The sequence below is a fragment of the Aythya ferina genome, assembly GCF_964211825.1.
Source record: "Aythya ferina genome assembly, chromosome: 2".
NCBI classification, from domain to species: domain Eukaryota; kingdom Metazoa; phylum Chordata; class Aves; order Anseriformes; family Anatidae; genus Aythya; species Aythya ferina.
Window position 1 is genome coordinate 144,048,172 of NC_140297.1, and position 20,611 is coordinate 144,068,782.

General features: G+C 38.1%; 1 long non-coding RNA gene across 1 annotated transcript; it reads left to right on the forward strand.

Moving 5' to 3' along the window:
* The first annotated feature begins 17,499 nt into the window (after window positions 1-17,499).
* Window positions 17,500-20,194, forward strand: LOC311433105. Its single transcript, XR_014690570.1, has 2 exons — window positions 17,500-17,632; window positions 19,644-20,194. It is a non-coding gene; the product is annotated as an uncharacterized lncRNA (long non-coding RNA).
* The last annotated feature ends 417 nt before the right edge of the window (window positions 20,195-20,611 follow it).

Genomic DNA, 20,611 nt, shown 5'->3' on the forward strand with positions numbered 1-20,611 from the left:
GTAGCTGTTTATATCAGTTACAACAATAGGAATTAAGAAATAGGTAATTGATTACTGGTCCCATTGCACTCTCACTATATCTTGGCCTCCAGTCTCTCATCTGTGTTGATATTTCTCTTTAAATGGGAAATCCCAAAATTGGATGCAAAACGTCATACACATCTTCATGATGGCCAGGTAAAGGGCAGTCATGAAGATGTATAACTGCTTCCCTCAATCACTGACTTTGCTTTTGCTAATACAGCCCAATATAACTAATGTGTCATCTGGTGAATTTGCTAGAGGTGCTTTCTGTTCCACCATGTTTCTAATGATGTTAAAAACAAAATTGCTCCTAGTACTAGTACTCAAAAATACTTTCAAAACCAGTCACCTGTTACACTTTGAACCACTCCCCTATAATCCAAAAGTCCATTTTTTTACTTCCCATCTAGCCCTCTTATCCAGTCCATATCTCTCCAGTTTAACTACCAAGATCACGTGAGAGACTTCTAGTCTTCAGGGCCTTGATCACCAGAGCTTTTCAAACATCATAGAGACTTGCCTCACAACTGTATCTTGGTGCTCCATCTGCTCTCTCAAATACATTCAGCCCAGTCACATGAACTTGTAAAGGAGCAGTCCTCAGAAGTGATAGTTCAGTACACTGAACACAATCAGACTTATAATGATGAATCACTCCCAATTACTTTAACCTTTAATTTCCACAGTTCCTTACTGAAGTTATTCCGAATTTGAGAGAATATAATTGATCCATGTCTACTCGAATGTAGTATAATGTATGCAGACTTTGTTTTTCTTTGAGCAATGCCACTCATTCACCCTACAATTGTGGGAAAATACTTGGTTTTGTTTGTTAAGAAAATCCAGTAAGCAAAAATACAGATATTTCATACATTGGTTCTAAATTAAAGCACTCAGTAAACAAAAATGGTGGTAGAAATACAGGAAAAATATTTTTAATGATTTTTTTGAAACTTACAGAATTAATGATATCCATAAATGCTGTATATTGTTTGTTTTTCAGTATTTCTATAAAAGTCTGTGTCACTTTGGTTACACATTTGGATTTTCCTGTTATACACCTGTTTGTTTTGAGATTTTTTGTAAAAAATCATATAAAAGGATCTAAATGATGAATTGTAAAGCCACAGGACTCTCAAGATCAAGAGCCATATCAGACAGCCAAAGAAACAGTTGGTCCTTTTCTGTTTGAGCACACTGCCTGCTGTGGATGGGCAACAAGTGGAAAGTGAACATCTTTATTCCATAACAGTGTGTGCATTGTGGTTATGACTGTGTAAGAAGGCAAAACTATCTGCCCATCTGTCCATTTGAATGTTATCTAATATATTTCCAGTGCAGAAACCTTCAAAAACACAGATGGGATTTTTCATCCATTTTCACTTGATAAGGAATAAAACAAAGCATATAAATACTATTGGATCTCAGATCAATTTGTATGAGTTGATGAATATCCTGGAACATCTATCCGGAAATAAAACCTTATACTCAGTTAGTGTTTAATACAGAAAGAAAAAGTTTCAGTTTCGGGGCAGGGCAGGAATAACAAGAGAAAGAAAAATTTAAGTGAGAAAGCAGGCAAACAAAAGCATTATTCATTTGCTTCTTCTCCTCTTCCATGTCATTTTGACTCTTCCATAAAATGATCACTACAGATAAAATTTGATATTATTAAAAAAAAAAAAAAAAAAAGTGAGAAGGTATGACAGAGAAATAATTTTGGTATCTTTCTTGTGACCAATCATCATTTTTCTGTGCAATGTTCATATATAGTTATTTGTGAAGCCTAGTATAAGACATCACAATTCCACAGAATGATGCCAATGTAACTCCAGCTGCTAAATAAGATCCATATTTCCATATTTTGCTGAAGTATTAGCTGATCTCAATGAAAGGCTAACAGAAATATGTGCATATATATATATTTTGGAAGTCACTGGTTCCAGACAAAGATGAAAGTTTTTATTTCTTGCATAAATTAAAAATAGAAAGAAAATTAATCTTGAATGAGTAAAATGTGTCAGTACAATATTATTCCATATCTTTATTATTTTGATCTTTCCAATACAGTGCCAAAATACTGAGTTCTACAGGAGGATGGGGTGATGTTGGTGGTAGAAAACAGCTTTTTTTTATTCATGTGTAAATTCTCACCCAATCTTTATCTAATCAGCTATGAGTTATGAGGGGTATTAACCTTATGCCAAGTACTGGGCTTTGTATTAAGCTGGCTGTTCCTGTTATGACCAAGAGCAAAGAGCCATTGTGGGCAGGAAAGTCCTAATGGATGGGAGAACACAGTGGCAGGATATCACTGTATCTCTCTGTTCTTGGGCATCAGTGAGCCATTTCACACCATTTATAGCAGTTGAATCAAGGACTGTATTATACATTTTCTGAATGTCATCCACAACACTGATATTTCTTTTAGGAAGACATTGACAATTCTTCGTTTTACCATATGACACAATAACATTTTGTTTTAAAACATTGGAAGGAACCCACAAGAAACACAGAGTCCAGTTCCTGGCTTCCACACAAGACCACCAAAAAAACAAACCATATGTCTGATAGTATTGTACAAATGCTTCTTAGTGCTTGGTAACTTCCCTGGGAGCCTGTTACAGTGTCCAACCACCCCCTCAGTAAAGAATCTTTTCCTAACATACAGACTGAACCTCCCCTGTCTCAGCTTCATGCTGTTCCCTCAGATCCTATCACTGTTCACTAGAGAGAAGAGATCAACACCTGCCCCTTCATTCCCCTTGCGAGAAAGCTGTAGGCCACTATGAGGCCTCCTCTCAGCTTCTCAGCTTCTTCTTTAGGATGAACAAACCAAGTGACCTCAGCCACTCCTCATACATTTTGCTCGCTACCTGTTTCACCATCTTTGTAGCCCTCCTTTGGACACTCTAATAGCTTTATGTCCTTTTTATATTGTCGTTCCCCGAACTGTACACAGCTGTCAAGGTGAGGCATTACCAGCACTGAGTAGAGCAGAACAATCACTTCCCTCAACTGGCTAGCAATGCTGTGCTTAATGCACTCAAGGATACAGTTGGCCCTCCTGGCTGCCAGTGCACACTGATGACTCATCTTGCTGTCAAGTGGAACCCCCAGATGCCTTTCCTCAGGGCTGCTCCCCAGTATGCACACCCATCCCAGCTGCAGAATCCTGCATTTGCTCTTCTTAAACTACATATGGTTGGTGACTGCTCGGGCCTCTAGTGTGTCAAAATGTCCCTGCAAGGCCTCTCTGCCCTCAAGGGAGTCAGCAACTCCTTCTAATTTATTGTCATCTGCAAACTTTCTTAGTGTACATTCAAGTCCCACATCCAAATCATTTTTGAAAACAGACAGGCTGCCAGCCTGTTGTAATCCCATTTACTATAATCCTTTTACCCTGATCTATCAAGTGTTCACCCATCATACCTTGTATTTGTGTAGCTGTATTCTGGACACGATCCAGAAGAATATTGTGAGAAACAGTATTGAAAGCTTTGCTGAAATCCAGAAATATCACATCAACTGTCTTCCTTTGTTCAACTAGGTGGGTAATCTGGTCATAAAAGGAAATAAATTTTGTTAAGCAGAACACTCCCCTTGTGAACCTGTGTTGACTATGACCAATGACTGCATTGTCTTTTAAGTGTTTTTGAATAACACCCAGAATCTTCTCCATATTTTGCCAGTCACTGAAGTGCAACTGACAGGCCTGCAATGACCAGGATCTTCTTGTCTTTCTTGAAAATTATAATGTTTGCCAGCTTGCCCAGTCTACTGGGACCTCTCCAAATTCTCAAGACCATTGAAAAATAATTGAAACATCACACAATAATATCAGCCAGCTCTTTGAGTACCTTGAGATGAATCCTTCTGGGCCACACAGATATATGCATCGAGCTGGAACAGAAAAGCCTGTACAAATTTGGAGATGGATGAGTGTTTATTGTTCCTGTAGTCATGGTCCTCCAACTAAGGGCTTCGGGGGTCCTAGGGCCCATCATCAGTGTTGAAGAAGCAAAGAAGGCATTAAACATCTCTCCTTTGTCTACTTCTCCATTTGTGAAATGACCACCCTCAAAAAGTAACAGAGTAATGTTATCTCTGGTTCTCCTCTTGCTACACCTTCTGATGCTAGACTGTAGGCAGATACCTTTAGAAGACTTAGAGATTTATTTTCTTACCAGGAAAAGTTTTAAGGCTTGCTTAGATATCCTTTAGATAGTTTTCTTGTGGGTGCAGGCTTTCTGCATAATACAGTTTTCTGACAAACTGCTAAGTGAGGTAGTTATCAATGACTTGGAGGAAACTGGAGAAATGTAGAGACAATCTTCACTTTCCCTTAACCCAGAATAAAATCTTCCCAGTCAATTGAAGATGGTACTGTCTTACTAAACTTATCCCCAAAGTATTGGCTGCTTCTAGGATTGGGGCCTCAAATTGCAGCTAGAGTTCAAAGCAGGTTGTAGAGGCGGAAATGTGCATACGTGTATATTGTAAGTAGATTAGATATCTTTTTCTTTATAGTCTATTACCTCTCACTTTGTAGAAATGCACATTTGTGGTGGTTGTTTTTTTTTTTTTTTTTTTTTTTTTTATGTTGCCAGCTAGTACTTTCATTTACTTTATATTAGCATGGGCTGTCCTGTAAGCAACTTTAATATATTGGGTGTTTTAGTGTAAAGGCAGACCACATTGCAGTTAAAAAGGAAGAAGTGTATATGGTTAAAATAAGAAAGCAAGACAGTTACTACCTTTTTAGTAACTGCTACACAGTAGATTTTGTCCAATATTTCCAAGAAACTAACACCTTTGCCTTAGCTTCACAAGCAAGTCTGAGATCTGCTGTCTAAAGGAGATGTATATCAGTATTTTTGATTGTCAGCATTAATTATTAAAACTCTGGTTTGTGTACCTAAGTAACCTAGAATGTACTTGAACCTCAGCAGGACGGAAAATATTCAGTCTTCAAAATTATTTCTGTTAAAGCAATTGTACACCATGAGGGGAAAAAAAAATAAAAATAATTAAAAAAATAATGATAGTTTCTCAAATGTGTGGGCATTTCTGACATTAGAGATGTAATGAAAATAACTTGCAATCTAAATGTAACAATCTAACCATAGCAATCTGTTGATGCACTAATATACTACAAAGATCATCATCGTTTACATGAAAAAAAAAAAAAAACACAAAACAAAACAAACAAACAAACAAACAAAAAACCACACACCATAAGTACACTGATTTTAGGACTTTTATTCTTATCTAAATAAAAATAAGTAACAGATGAAGATAACCATACTTTGGAAGATATAAGCAACGAAAATATTGAGCTGCAAGAAGTAATAAAAAAGAGCCAACGATGGGCTCTTTCAATGTTTGTTATAAAAACAGTAAACTGTTTTTATATACTGTTATATAAACAGCAATATACTGTTATATAAACAGCAATACTGACATATTAGTATTACATAACCTACTCTCTCTACGTTCTCCTCTCCTATTATTTGTCACATTCCTATTGGTTCTTCCTTCACAAACTTCTCTTAACCAGCAATCTAACAGCTTCTTTTTTGTTAGAGCCACCATTTTTCTTAAAACTTTCATCTTTAATATTTCCTCATATATTATCTGGTTCCAGATGAAAAATGGTCTTATATGTCATTTAACCTTTAAGTTATTACTTTTGCATTGTGTAAATAGTAAACATTATACACAACCTAAAATCTGACTTTTCTACTATTCCTGAGGACATTCTCCTTTTTTTTTTTTTTTTTTTTTTTTTTTGTAAATTTAGAAAGCAGCACATGAATTTGTAAACCTTAAGGATGCAAAATTCACATAAAAGACAATAGTAGTTATGAGCATCTAAAAGTTTCAAGACTTAGCCCACAATGTGTGCATAAGCACCATGCAGTGCCATATACTACCACATTTCCTAATTATTATTATTATTATTTTGCACAACATCTGGCATTGATTCCCTATTAGAGATGACATATCTCCATTCAATGCCTTGTGGCCAATATTGAGAACATCACACAGACACTGACATTTGGGATCTGGTAGCAGTACCATCATGCTGCTGAACTGGAGGGTTTTAAAGACAATAGTAGTAATGTGAAGCAACTGTAGTAAAAGGTTGTTTGGTTTTTTTGTTTTGTTTTGGTTTTTGTAAAATGATACTGCAGATATACAGATACTCCTTGGCTGAATCTTAGAAAGAATACTGTCAGCAACTTTATAAAATGAGGGTAGTGTTATATTAAAAGATAAAAAAATTGGACAGTTAAGATTTAAAGGAAACCTTTCATTATTTCACAGAACTTGGTCTATCAGCACATTATCCATGTTGCTTTCTTCTGGGGTACTTTATACTAGCTGCAAAGAAGCAAATGCAAAATTCTCCGCTTCTTACAACTTTACCTATATACCTATATTGCATTCTTTATTCATACTACTACTGTTACTACTATCTGTCCTTATCTCTTCTCCAGAGTATTCATCAGCTAATGTTTTCCTCAAAGCACTCTTCAAACTGATGGTTTCTTTTCACTAGTTTCTTACATTTGTCTTTTCTGTATTTCTTTTTTCCATGTGGTTGTTCAAAGACTTCCTAAGCAATATCTGGAACCAAATTCTGAGGTTCAGGTATACACTTAGTGTAACTAAGTATACTTTCAGGTAACTGTGGAAGATGCAGACCTATTGTAATCTACCTACTCTGAACACTGTGTTACAAAGTGATACTCTGCTATTTTTTTTGTGTGTTAATATATTTAAATATAATTTAAACTGTCCTCACTGCCAGGAGGGGTTTCTTAATTAAGAAATAACACAACAGATGGATTAAGCAAATACATGAAAAGGAAGTATATTGAAAGGATGAGATAATATTGTTAGAATGTTTGGTTTTGCTTTTTGTTATTTTTTTTCCCTAGAAATTTTATATGTATGCTTTGAAGCAGCAAGCTATACTCTTACTGTAATTGACTAGGAAGTGTTGATAATGTGTCAAATACAAAATACAAGGGCAAAGTAGGCTGTCTTTGCCCTTGTAGAATCATTCCACAACGGAAAAAGAAAGTAAGGACATTATATTACTTTGTTTATAACTTTGATACTTTTGCTCTTGAAGTTATAAAATATTGAGAAAAATCTTCTATCCTTCTATGACATTTTGTTCATGAATTTATGTTAAATTACTCATTATTCCAGCTTTAAGGCACATTGAAATCATAAGGGTTTCTTATAAGGAGATTTTTTTGAAACAAGTATTAGAAAACATAATATTTGATCCTAATTTCTTTCTTCTGAGACATCACATTAATAAAGCACCAAACATATGTCAAGCAGCCCTGAATAACATTTACTGCTACTATCTATGGATATGAGGCATTTATTCTGCCAAGATCAATTATTGTTTTTCTAATGAAAGAGAGAATAGAGAGATCCAGCATTACAAATGTCTTCTTTTCACTCTGCTGCTAATGAAACCAAATGGTGGTGGAAAACAATTGTCCTAAAATGTAAGTCACCATAATCTTGAGAAAATAATTAATCTATAGAAATATAATGGCAACATTTCCATTTCCATCCGTAGGATTGTTAAAGAGGCAAGAATGTGGGTGTTTTTTACCAAAATGAAGCAAGTTTTCTCTGATTTGTACTGATTCCTAGAAATTTATACTTAATACTAAGAATACTAAGATTTAGACTGCTTCTATATAAAACAAACAAACATACAAAACAAAGCAAAACATTGCTTCTCACTTGCATAAGCACTATAGAGAGTTATATATACTTTACTATTGAATGAGACAAAGCTATTGAGTTACTGTGGCTTAACAAATTACCATGCATTAGCTGAGCCCTAATAGCTGGCTGCCATGTGCTCAATTACACCACTTCAGTTCTGAATAATTTTCTATATCCTACAAATATCTATATTCTATACCATTATGTTGAATCATTTGGCAATAGCTCACTGGGATGAAAGAAATCACCTTTTGTGATATGACCACATAGTTAATAAATTGCAGCTGCCACAATAAATCATTTTCTAGTCTTAATTTTCATAAGATAGGTGTCAGAATTTCTCTACTCGTACCCATTTAGTGAATCTATAGACAAAGATTTTTAGTTGATTATATTTACAAAACAGCAGGACAGAAATTTGCTTAGAGAAGAAATAAATGCATACATGCACAAATTAGGATCCAGCCACATACTTTTTATACAAGTACACATGCCTCTAAACTTCAAAGAACTGAAAAAATGATCATTGTATAAGTGACCCTATTAAATTAATGTATTCACTATAGTTTTGTTGTTGTTGTTTTTGTTGTTGTTGTTGTTTGTTTTGTTTTGTTTTTTTCCCCAATAGCAATATTAAATGACAAATTTCCAGAGTGGAGTACCTTGGTCTAATCATCATGACATAGGTCCATTACATTCTGTAATATTTAAGATGATGTAATATTTAAGATTTAAAAAGGGGCCCAGTTTCCAACTCCTCTGCTTTCTTCTTCCCTCTAAGGAAAAAATGATTATTATATGTCATTCATACCCATTATCCTAATAGTGGTTTTACCTTGCTAGGCAGCTGAACTCCACCACAACCACTCTCTCATTCCCCCTCCTCAGAAGAGGAGGGGAAGAAGTAAAGGAAAGAACTCATGGGTTGAGATAAGGATAATTTAATTAAAGGGAAAAGTAATTATTAAGGCAATATTACTATTAATTAAATAATTTAACTAAAGGGAAAAAGGGAAAGGGGAAAAGGGAGGGGAAAAAAGGAAGAAAAGAAAACAAAATAAAACAAAAACAAGCAAACAAAAACAAAAACAAAACAAAACAAACAAACAAACAAACAAACAAGTAAAGGTTGTGTGGAAGTGCAGAGGAAAGAAATTACCCTCTGCTTCACACAAATGAGCAATGCTCAATGCTTGACCACGTCCTTGAAGTAGGGCCTCAACACACGTAGCCTGTCTTCAGGGGAGGACAGACAGTTTTTCAATGAGAGCCCACCTCTGCCCTCTTTTTCCTTTTTCCACCTTTTATCACTGAGTGTGACATCATATGGTATGGAATATCCCTTTGGCTGGTTTAGGCCCGGTGATGTTCCTTTCTCACTTTTTTGCCCACCCCCCAGGAGGGTTAGAGAGAGTCCTGATGCTGTGCCAGCACTGCTCAGCAGCAGACACAACACCGGTGTGATACCACTGCTGTTCTAGCTACAAGTGCAGAGCACAGCACTGTATGGGCTGCTGCAGGGAAAGTTAACATCTGAGCCAGACCCAGTACAATCCTCATCACATGGGGAGAAAAATCTTTCTGCTGACCAATGATTTATAAAGTGTAGCTTCCCAGACACAAAGTGATATTTTACTTCAAGTATGCTTTATGAACACCAAAACTTTTAGGAAAGTTTCCCCACTTCCATAGTTTAATAACATAGTTTATTATTCCATAAATTGCAGTTTTATGTTAATAACAACTGCATAATGCCCCACTTTGGGGATAAGTGGGGCAGATAAGGTTAAGGTACTAAATGTATTATTAACCTCAACAAAGAGAAGCAAAGGGAGACTTTCCACCTAGAAGGCATCCCTGGTCTCTTTGCTGAAAGGCAAGGCTCAAGGAGGAGACCTACCAGCAGTGAATGAGGACTTCAGAAAATTTAAGCTACATAAGCCCTGGGATGGGCAAACTATATCTGGTGGTCAATGGTGCTATGCCCAGGTGGAAGCTGGTGATGAGTGTTCTCCCTGAGGGGGTCTGTCTTGGGACCAGTAGTGTTTAATATCTTTATCAACGATATAGACAACGGGACTGAATGCACATGCTCAGCAAGTTTGTAGACGGCACCAAGGTGAGTGGTGCAGCTGATAGAATAGAAAAAAGGAATGCCATCCAAAGGAACCTGGACAAGCTTGTAAAGTGGGACCACATGAACCTAATGAGGTTCAACAAGTCCAAGTGCAAGGTGCCCCTGTTTCAGGGCAATCCCAGACATAAGTACAGACTGAGAGAAAAACTCGTTGAGAACAGCTCTGTGGAGAAGGACTTGGGGGTTCTGGTAGATAAAAAGCCCTACATTATCCAGCAATGCGTGATTGCAGCCTAGAAGGCCAACTGCATCCAGGGCTGCATTAAGAGAGGAGTGGCCAGCAGGTAAGAAAGGTGATTGTCCCCCTCTGCTCCATCCTTGCGAGGCTCCACCTGGAGTGCTGCATCCAGATCTGGGGACCCCAGCACAAAAAAAAAGATCTGGATCAGTTACAGCAGGTTGGGAGGTGGGGCACAAAGTTTGTAAGAGGACTGGAGCACTCTCCTGTGAAGAAAGGCTGAGAGAGCTAGAGATGTTCAGCCTGGAGAGAAGTCTCTGTGGTTCTAAGGAGATCTCATTGCAGATTTTCACTACTTAAAGGGAGTTTATACAAAATATGAAAAGCAACTTTTTGCTCAGGCACATCATGATAAGACAAGGGGGAATGGTTTTAAACTGAAAGAGTGGAATTTTAGATCAGTTGTTAGAAGGAAATTCTTCACTCAGAGGGAAATGAGACACTGACACAGGTTGCACAGAGAAGCTGTTGATGCCCCATCCTTGGAGGTGCTTAAGATCACACTGGATGAGGCCCTAGGTAACCCAACCTAGTGGGTGGTATCCCTGCCCATGGCAGGGGGTTTGGAACTAGATGAGCTTTAAGGTCTTTTCCAACCCAAGCCATTCTGTGATTCTATGATCCCATGATTGGGAATAGGCAGCATTAGTTTATCAAGACCAAATCATGTCTGACAAATCGCTCTCTGTTGTAGGCCTTGATTTCTAGACAAAAGGAGAGAGCTGTCTGTCATTTTCTTTGGCTTTAGCAAGGCTTCTGACACTCTGTCCAATACCACTTTTGTATCCAAGTTGGGATGTTGTGGTCTGGATACATGGATAACCGGATGGGAAAAACAGGGGGAAAAAAATAATAAAAAAAATTGGTTGGACTATTAGGCTCAGGGGAACAGGCGTTAATGGGCCATCCTGTACCTAGATGCTGGTAAAAAGTTGAGTGCTACAGAGTTCTGTCCTAGAACCAGTGTCATTTAAAAGTTTTGTAAAAGACCTAGTGTGCCCTCATCATGTTTGCAGATAGCTTGGTGGACCAGTCAATACACTTATGGACAAAACTTCCACTGAGAAGGATCTAGACAGGTTGGATAAATGGATCAAAGAGGAGGTCCTTGATGGGAGGTACCATACCTGGCAAAAAGAATCAATGACAGCAGTACATGGTAGGGATTGACAGCGTACAGAGCAACTCTGCTCTGATCTGGCCCTGGAGGACTTGCTAGACAGAAAGTTCATTATGACCCAGAAGTGTGCCCTGGTAGCAAAGAAAGCCAAGATCATTCTGGACTCTACTAACAGAAGCACAGTCAGTTAGTAGATCTAGAGGAATGATTACTCTTCTTTAGTCAGCATGCATTACACCGAATCTAGAACACAGCACCTAATTTTGGGTACCCGATACAGGTTAAAAGCTGTAAGTACAGGAGTAAATACAATGAAAAGCCATTAAGCTGGTCAAGCCTGTAGCACCTACACTGTGAGGAGAGACTGGTTCAGCCCAGAGAAGGGATGACTTTGGGGAAAACTCATAGAAACCAGTAAGTATCCATGGGGAGGTCATCAAGACAGGATCAGGATCTTTGCAGGGATGCCTGGTGGGAGAAAGGGAGACAACAGGCATAAGTTAAAATAAGAAAGTTTCAGACTGGCTATAAAACCTTATTAATGGTTTCAATTAATAAATGGTATAAATTAATTAAATTGATTATAAGCATAGTCAAGTATTAGCACTTGCTTAGCAAAAGTATTAGCACATCTTGCCCAAAGAGGCTGTGCAGTCTTCAGCCCTGAGCAGCCCAGTCTGACTTCATGGACAACCTTTCTTTGAGCAGAAAGTAGGACTAGAGGCCTCCTAAGGTCTATCTCACCCTGTGTTATTGCGTGATTCTATGAATTTGCATAGAAAGCATTACAGAAAAATGCTCTAAGTAATGCTGACTTTACTGTCAGGAATGAAAACTGTCCTTTGTTTATAGTACCACACAAAAGTATTCTTATAGCTGGGAGTACAGTAGCCTTTAACTGCCCAGAACAACCTCATATGGGACTGTGTAAGTACAGACCTGGGACTTAGTCTCTGTCTGAACTATTCTGTAGTTGGTATTTACAGGTTCCTCATATATTGCCTTTTAACATGAATACTATGAGATATGGAACAGCAGTAGCTAAATATAATTTTAAATTCTTTATAGTGATAACTGTGTTCTTCAGTGGACATGAAGATCTCACATTTCAAATTCACAGAAGCTTCATAAATAGTGTAGAACAGAAATAATGTTTAGCTGTATTCAAACAGATTAATATGATATGGATAGGTACCTTCACTTCTCCTAATTACCTGTGCTACACTGGCAATCAGGTATAATATGACAATTGCAAAACTAATGAGATCACTCTTTTTCATGTTAAAAAGTCATGTGTCAAACGTGCATTACACTTTTCTAATGACCTACTATAAAATTAAATGTTTAAACTGTATTATCTGTCTTGATTTATCATACTTAACTGCTACCTCTTTGATAAAATGTTCTTTAATGAAGTCAAAGCATATTCTGATCATAGAACTAATTGTATGTTAGTTAGAAGACTGAAGACATAGGACTATAACTGATAAAAACAGATTCAAATTCAGTGGCACTAAAGAAGCTAGTATACAGTACCCACACAGGTGTCCAAATAGTGAGTAGAATACAAGAAAATGGCATGGTATAATGTATTACATAGGCTTGTCTGTTCTGTGTCTGTGACAGCATGGTCCTGCTCCATAACTGCTGCATTGGGGTGTACAGAAGATTATAATTTGAGATTGGCTTTAACTACACTGTCCTCAGAAAAATTAAACATTCTACAAGACAAATCATTTAGAGGTTCCACCTAGAAAACAATAAAGTACATGAGGAGAATAAATTTATAATTCCTCCATACATTTACATGTTTTTGTTTTGTTTTGTTTTGTTTTTGTTGTTGTTGTTGTTGTTTTTTCCAAAACATTCAAGTTTTTGGTGTTCATGCTTATGGGGGCAGTAATAGACCTAATGAGTACCACACATTTTCAGGAAAATGGGTCTTTCATTCACTGATATAAGGAAGGAAATAGTGAGAGCTGTGAAAGTCAGCCTGGAAGATATGTGAAAAGAAAGAGAGGATAAAGTTTGTATATATTAGCTTAATCAATCTCCATTGCCATTCCCCCCCATTCAATAAATGAAGGGCAAACGAGAAAAAAAATGGCAGCTTTTTATGACTATGTTCCAATACCCATAATGTTAAATCATCTGAAATCCTTTTAAACCTGAGCAGCAGTGTTTTCACTCTTATGGCAATCCAGAAATTGTTATTCTGCACACTGAAAAGAAAAAAGCATAAATGAAATTACTATAGGCTTTAGAGATGTGGTGAAATACTTCATCCTGTTAACCAGGGATGTTTCTATACATTAGGGACCTAAGAACATGCTCAATGCCTTAGTAAAGTGGTAGTAATAGGTTGTGGGACTTTTTGGAAGAGGAGCAGGGAAGCTGTCTCTGACTGGAGACAGCCATCTTTCTGAAAATTCCTGTAAAGTTGCTCTGGACTCTCCTTTGCTTATTCTATTAAAAGTACGCCTATTGGACAAGCCTGAGATAAATTGTTATTCTCTGGTAATGTCACATCAATTGGTGGGAGGAAATAAAAAAGCTATATAGAACATACTACACCATTGTATTATATGCATTTAAAAGTAACCTTATAAAATTATTGGTATTATAGTTTTCATTTGAAAATAAAGGCTGCCAAATATAATGTGTATGATGTACAGAACAGAGACTTCTAGCTGACAAAGGCTAAGTAAATTTCCTACTGTGCTTAAAGCCAGCAAGGCACTTTCATTTTAGCTGGCTTTGTAGTGATTCTGCCTGGGGAGAATTAATGTCCTTTTAAGGTTGGACAGCATATACAGACATACTCCTTGACCATAAGTGCAAGGACTATTTCAGCCTGGTCAGTAGACAACATTATAATAATCTGACTCCCATTGAGTTTAAGTGACAAGGTTTTGGTAGCGGGGGCAACGGATGGCCTCTGTGAGAAGAATCCAGAAGCTGCCCCATGGTAGGTAATGGCCAGTTTCAGCAAGCTCCAAAGGGACTAGCTGCTGTTCCGAGCCAAGCCAATAAGTTTGTGCATCTATGAGAGCAGATTTAAGAAAGGGGGAAAACATACATATAAACAACTGCTGCACAACAGCAGCTGGGAGAGTGAGGAGGAGTGAGAAACAACCTTGCAGACACCAAGGTCAGTGAAGAAGTCGGGGGGGGGGGGGGGACAGAATGTGTTCCAGGTGCCAGATCAGAAGCTCCCTCAGGGCCTGTGGAGAGGACTAGGATGGAGCAAGTTGTCCTCCTGAAGCAAATCGTGTACCATGACGGAGCAGGTTTCCATTCTGCTCCATGGTGGAGCAGGTGGATCTGATGTGAAGGAGTCCAGAGAAGACTCCAGTCTAGAACTGCAGCCTATGGAGAGGAGTCAATACAGGATCATGTGGGAGCAATTTGCTCTTGATGGATGGACCCCATGGTACGGAGCCATGTGGGAACAGTTCTTGAAGAGCTGCTGCCTGTGGGCAGCCCCCGCAGGCTCAGTTCAGGAAGGAGGGACCATCCCGTGGGAGGGACCCCATTTGGAGCAGGGGCAGAGAGTGACTGTGAAGGAGCATCAGAGACAAAGTGTTACAGACTGACCGCAACCCTCATTCCTTATTCCCCTGTGCTGCTCAGGGGGAGGAGGTGGAAGAGGGTGAATGGGGGAAAGATGTTTCTAGTTTCTCATTGCTTTAGCTTGTTAGTAATAGGCAATAAATTATATTAATCTCCCTATGCTGAATCTGTTTTGCCCATAACAATAATTGTTGAGTGATCTCCCTGTCCTTATCTCAATCCTTAAGCCCTTTTCATCCTATTTTATCCCCCTTTCCCTTTGAGGCAGGAGATAGCAGTTGCAGTGGAGCTCAGCTGCACAGCTGGGTAAAACCATCACATGTGCTGGTATCTAAGTTAACATCACAGATGCTTTATTTTAAAATTAGTGATTAGAAACATTCCTTCCCCCCCCCCCCCCCCCCCCCCCCCCCCTTTTTCTACTTTGCTCACAATTCTTTACATGAAGGTCACATACTACCTTACAGAAGAAATGCTGATCTTGCCTCCTAAGCACATTTTTACCGATTTTTTAACTGCTTACATCTTTGCCTCAAGAAAAGAAAGCTTTAACGTTGCTAGAGATAAAATAATTTTCTCAATTCATCTGTTTTCATTATTAGTGTTTAACATGTTTAAATTTACAAAATCATCTTACTTCATGTACCTTGCCCTATATGACTAGCTAAATTGATAAACTACACAGCAGTGAAGGAAAAGACATGTTTAACAGGTGTTACAATGGTAGCATGCTCCTTCCAACTATGGAAGCTTAAAAAGACATTTTAAGCCAAACTGGCTATTTCTTTTGAAATAGATTAAGTTATTTTATGTTCTTTTCTTCTGGCAGAACAAAAGATTGTTTCACTTCCAGTATACAGCAGTAGCCAAGCAGCTGGGAAAGCTACGTCTTTGATCATGCCAACTGGAACCAGAAGAGCCAAAGCCTAAAATAAATTTCATAGGATATAAATACCTTTTAACATGCACTATGTAACATTTTAACTGCATGTCCATTTTCCTACATGCATAAAATCTATCTTAGCCAGTAACTTGACAAAGACTGTTCACCTGAATTCTCAGAATAGGAAGAAAATTATCAAATTTATTGGCACTGGATAAGAGTAAATAGTACTAGTAATAACAAGTCATCACTAGGCAGGAAAAAAATAAAAAGGATTTGCTATTAATAACAGACAATAAAGCAAAACCATATAGAGCAATTGAACTAGCTAAATTAGCAAATTTAGGAACAATGGGAAACAATGAGATATTGATAGTGCTAGAAACTTTGTAAACATGATCACTAGGAAAAGCAGAAAAAAAGTATCCTGTACTTCTTCCTTGGTATACTCAGCATGTATTACTAGTTTTTAGCCTTTTTTGGCTAAATACTGGATACTTGGCTATTTGGCTGGATACTATTTGCAATTGTTAGGGGTCTGTCCTGGTTTCAGTTAGAACAGAGTTAATTTTCTTCCTAGTAGCTGGTAGAATGCTATGTTTTGGCTTAGGATGAGAAGAGTGTTGATAACACCCCGATGTTTTAATTGTTGCAGAGCAGTGCTTATACCAAGCCAAGGACATCTCAGCTTCTTGCTCTGTCCTGCCAACAGGCAGGCTGGGGGTGCAGTAAGAGCTGGGAGGGGACAGACCCAGGACAGGTGACCCAAACTAGCCAAAGGGGTATTCCATACCATCTGACGTCATGCTAAACAATATATAGGGGTGGCTAGCTGGGGGAGGGGGGCCGGACTGCTCGGGGTTAGGCTGGGCATCGGTCAGCAGGTGGTGAGCAATTGCATTGTGCATCACTTGTTTGTACACATTATTAGTAGTAGTACTATAATCATCATTGTATTATTATTATTATTATTATTATTATTATTATTATTATTTTGTCTTATTAAACTGTCTTTATCTCAACTCACGGGCTTCACTTTCCACCTCTCTCCCCCGTCCCAGAGAGGGAGGGGGGAGGGTGAGCGAACGGCTGCGTGGTGTTTAGCTGCCGGCCGGGTTAAACCATGACAGGGTCGCTGAACCCAGTAGCCCAATAGAGGTTTTGAAATTCACTTGATCAAAAAAAATTGATGCTGTCTGTCATGTCTCTATGCACAAACAAAAGAAGGTACATAGATTCAAGAAGGTTCACAGACAAGTAAAGGTTACCTATATAGGTGGTGGTGGTGTTTTTATTTGTTTGTTTCTTTTCCCATGGATCTGTATGATATACAGCCACATTAACTAGTGCTACCAGGCAGTTTTCTGATTACTAAGAACATTTGCTGTTTACAGAATTGTAGTGTTTTCACACAGATGTGCAGCTGAACTTCACACCACACAGCTCTTCTCTCCACCTCAAAGGAAAAGGTGGAGAAACTCAAGGGTTGAGACAGGAAGATCACCCAACAATTACTGTCATAGGCAAAACAGACTAAGCGTAGGGAGACTAACGTGATTTATTGTCAGTTAGTAACAGACTAGAGCAGTGAGAAATTAAAAGCAAACTAAAAACACCTTCCCAACCTCTTCTACCCTCCATGAATGGCTCAGAGGAATGGGAAATGGGGGCTGCAATCAGTCCATAACACTGCCATCTGCCGCTCGTTCATGGTAACTTTCTTCACCTGCTCCAGCTTGGATTTCTTCTCACAGCACACGATCCTTTTCAAACTATACTTATGCATGTTTCAAGAACTGGTCCCATATGGGTCAGTAACATGAGGTACAGCAACAGACTTCTCCAGCATGGGCTCCCCAGAGGCAGAAGACTCACCAGATTATCTGCCCCTGTGTGGGTATCTTTACATGGGTTGCAGTTCTGGCCTGCAGTCTGTTCAAGGGGACTTGTATCTTCCAACAGGCCGCAGCCTCCTCCAGGCCATATCCACCTGCTCCACTGTGGGTTCCTCCATGGGCTGCAGCATGAAGATCTGCTGCACCATTGTACAGCTGCAGAGGCTGTACAATGTACGTACAGCTGCATTGGGCTGCAAAGGGCCTGCTCCACCACTGGCCACAGGGGAACTTTGGCTCTGGTGTCTGGAGCAACTCCTACCCTTCTGCATTGACCTTGGTATCTGTAGGGCTGCATCCCTCTACATATTCTTGCACATCTTTCAAAGCAGCAGTGTTTGTTGTTGTTGTTTTGTTGTTTTTTTTTCCCTTTCTTAAATCTACTTTTCACAGAAGCACAACTGGCGTCTCTCAACTCTGTCCACCAATAGGTCCCTTTTGGAGATGGCTAGAACTGGCTCTTATCTAACATGGGGAGGGCTTGCTACCAAACCTTGCCAAGTAAACCTAAATTGGAATTTAAATAACTTGGTTCTTTTTGGAGATGCTAATTTTGAATTATTTTATGGATATACATGTACATGTTTGCTGTTATGGAACATATAGTGACTTCGCTCTCTAGACCCCGATACTTTTCATAGACAGATAGAAGGGCTCTTCTTTTCATGTCCTTTTCAAAGTCTACTAGAAAGTATAATTAAAATTATCAGAGATACAAAGAAGATCGCGAACCAAGGGTGTGGAGACTACAGTTTTTAGTTTGATGCTAAGATCAGAGTGGAGAAATGTTTCAGATAAATCCCCCATAGATAATTTTGGTTTGGTATAGTATGGTTTTGTTTCATTCATTTTACTTTATTTAATTTTATTTTGCTTTATTTCAGTAAGTGAAGCTACTTGGGTAAGTATTTCATTGGTTTTCTATGCAGATCAGTGAGCTAACAGAGAGGATATTTATAAAACATGCTATTCAAAAATAATTACTTAAGAAGACATTGTCTCATAAATACAAGAAGTAGTTTGCTCAAGCAATGAGTAATTCCAAGAGACCACATTTATCTTAATTATATATCTGTAAGCATGTTTCTTAGAATAAATTTGTTATAATTTTAAGAACATTTTCTCATATTTTAAAACACAGAATACAGAGAAAAATGAAGTATTTGATCATACAATTATACAAGAATACTTGGTGTTGAAGTTTGAAAGTTGCAAGTAAACTCCACAGAATTTTGCCAGTTGAAGATGTTACTTTCTGTGTAAGCAAAGCTTTAAGACTAAATTTTGGAAAGAAATTTCCATTTTACCCTGAACTGTAATGGAATTACGTCTACATTTTGCCCAAATAAGTCTTTTTTCAAGGGCTATTTGAAAAGCTACTAAGTGAAATATATGCATTTCCAATGGAAAACAGATGAGCATGTTTGAAATTTCCAGTAGGAAGTTAGCAATTAATTTTGCTGAAACATGTTATTATATTGTGCTTTGACACATCATGAAGTACCACTTAGTGAAAATATAAAAAGATTCAGAGTGATTTCCAATAGAAAAAACATTATTAGTTTAACATAGCAAATGTTCTGACAGAACCGTATATTTGAAATACCTACTAACTGCTAGTATATAACACACCTGGTGCAGATATAAAACCTAAATATGTAAAGAGACAAGTTAACACACCTTTCCTTGCTCTGGCTCTTCTTTTTTATAATTGCATATCCAATCATACATGCAATAGAGTGACTTTACATAAGCTGGGGTAATAAAGTCAGAGTGGTATCATTTTTGTTGCTCTCAATTTTATTATACAAATCAGTAAATTCTTCAAAACTTACAGGAAAAAAAAATCTGAATGACAAACTATTATAGTCCTGAAAACAGAAAAAAATAAGATTTTCACTTCAGTGATTCAAGTAAACTCTTCCGTTATGTTTTCATCACTGTCTTGGCTTTGGCACGCTATAATCTCTTTCCAAGCTGTTTAATGTTCTCCAATTTCTTTTCTCCAGGTTGAAGATCCTTCTGTTGCTCTAACTTACCAAGTATATTGCCTCTTTGTTGTAACACACTCACCCTACAGTGACCCATACTGAACCCTCTGCAATGGAAGAAGGCTCAGTGGAGATAGTCAAAGGCTCATGAAGACTTAGGAATGACTGACCAGTGTTGCAAAGAAAGCTGAATTTATCTCACCACAAAGGAGATCGAGGGGTAGCCTTTGTTCTAGAGAATTAGTTGTATCAGTTGAGTGAATCAACTGCTTATATTAACTGAGTGAATCAATCAAGTGAATAACTGGCCATGTGTTAATCAGAAGACTGCCAACATATCTAACTTAGCTATATCATTATGAGTTATGTATGTGCAGCTCAGCCCAACAGAGTATAAGAAAACAAACAGCAAACAGAAAGAACTCCAAACACAACAAGAGGCTTGAGCTGCTTTCAACCCAGGTGTTTCTTCCCAGTAACTGGGGATGCCTAACACTGTGACAGTAAGCATATTATACAGACCAGTAATGAAATTCACATTTGTACTGTGATTCAATTGTATATTGAAATTGGTACACTCTGCAAAGCATGTTTGTACACCTATTATAATTTAGGTACATTGATCTATCACTCCAACATCAAAAATCACAGAATCATGGAATTTCTAGGTTGGAAGAGACCTCCAAGATCATCAAGTCAAACCTCTGAGCTAACACTAACAAGTCCTCCACTAAACCATATCACTAAGATCTACATCTAAACGTCTTTTAAAGACTTCCAGGGATGGTGACACCACCACTTCCCTGGGCAGCCTGTTCCAATGCCTAACAACCCTTTCGGTAAAGAAGTTCTTCCTAACATCCAACCTAAAACTCCCCTGGCGCAACTTTAGCCCATTCCCCCTCGTCCTGTCAACAGGCACGTGGAAGAACAGACCAACCCCCACCTCTCTACAGCCTCCTTTAAGGTACCTGTAGAGAGCAATA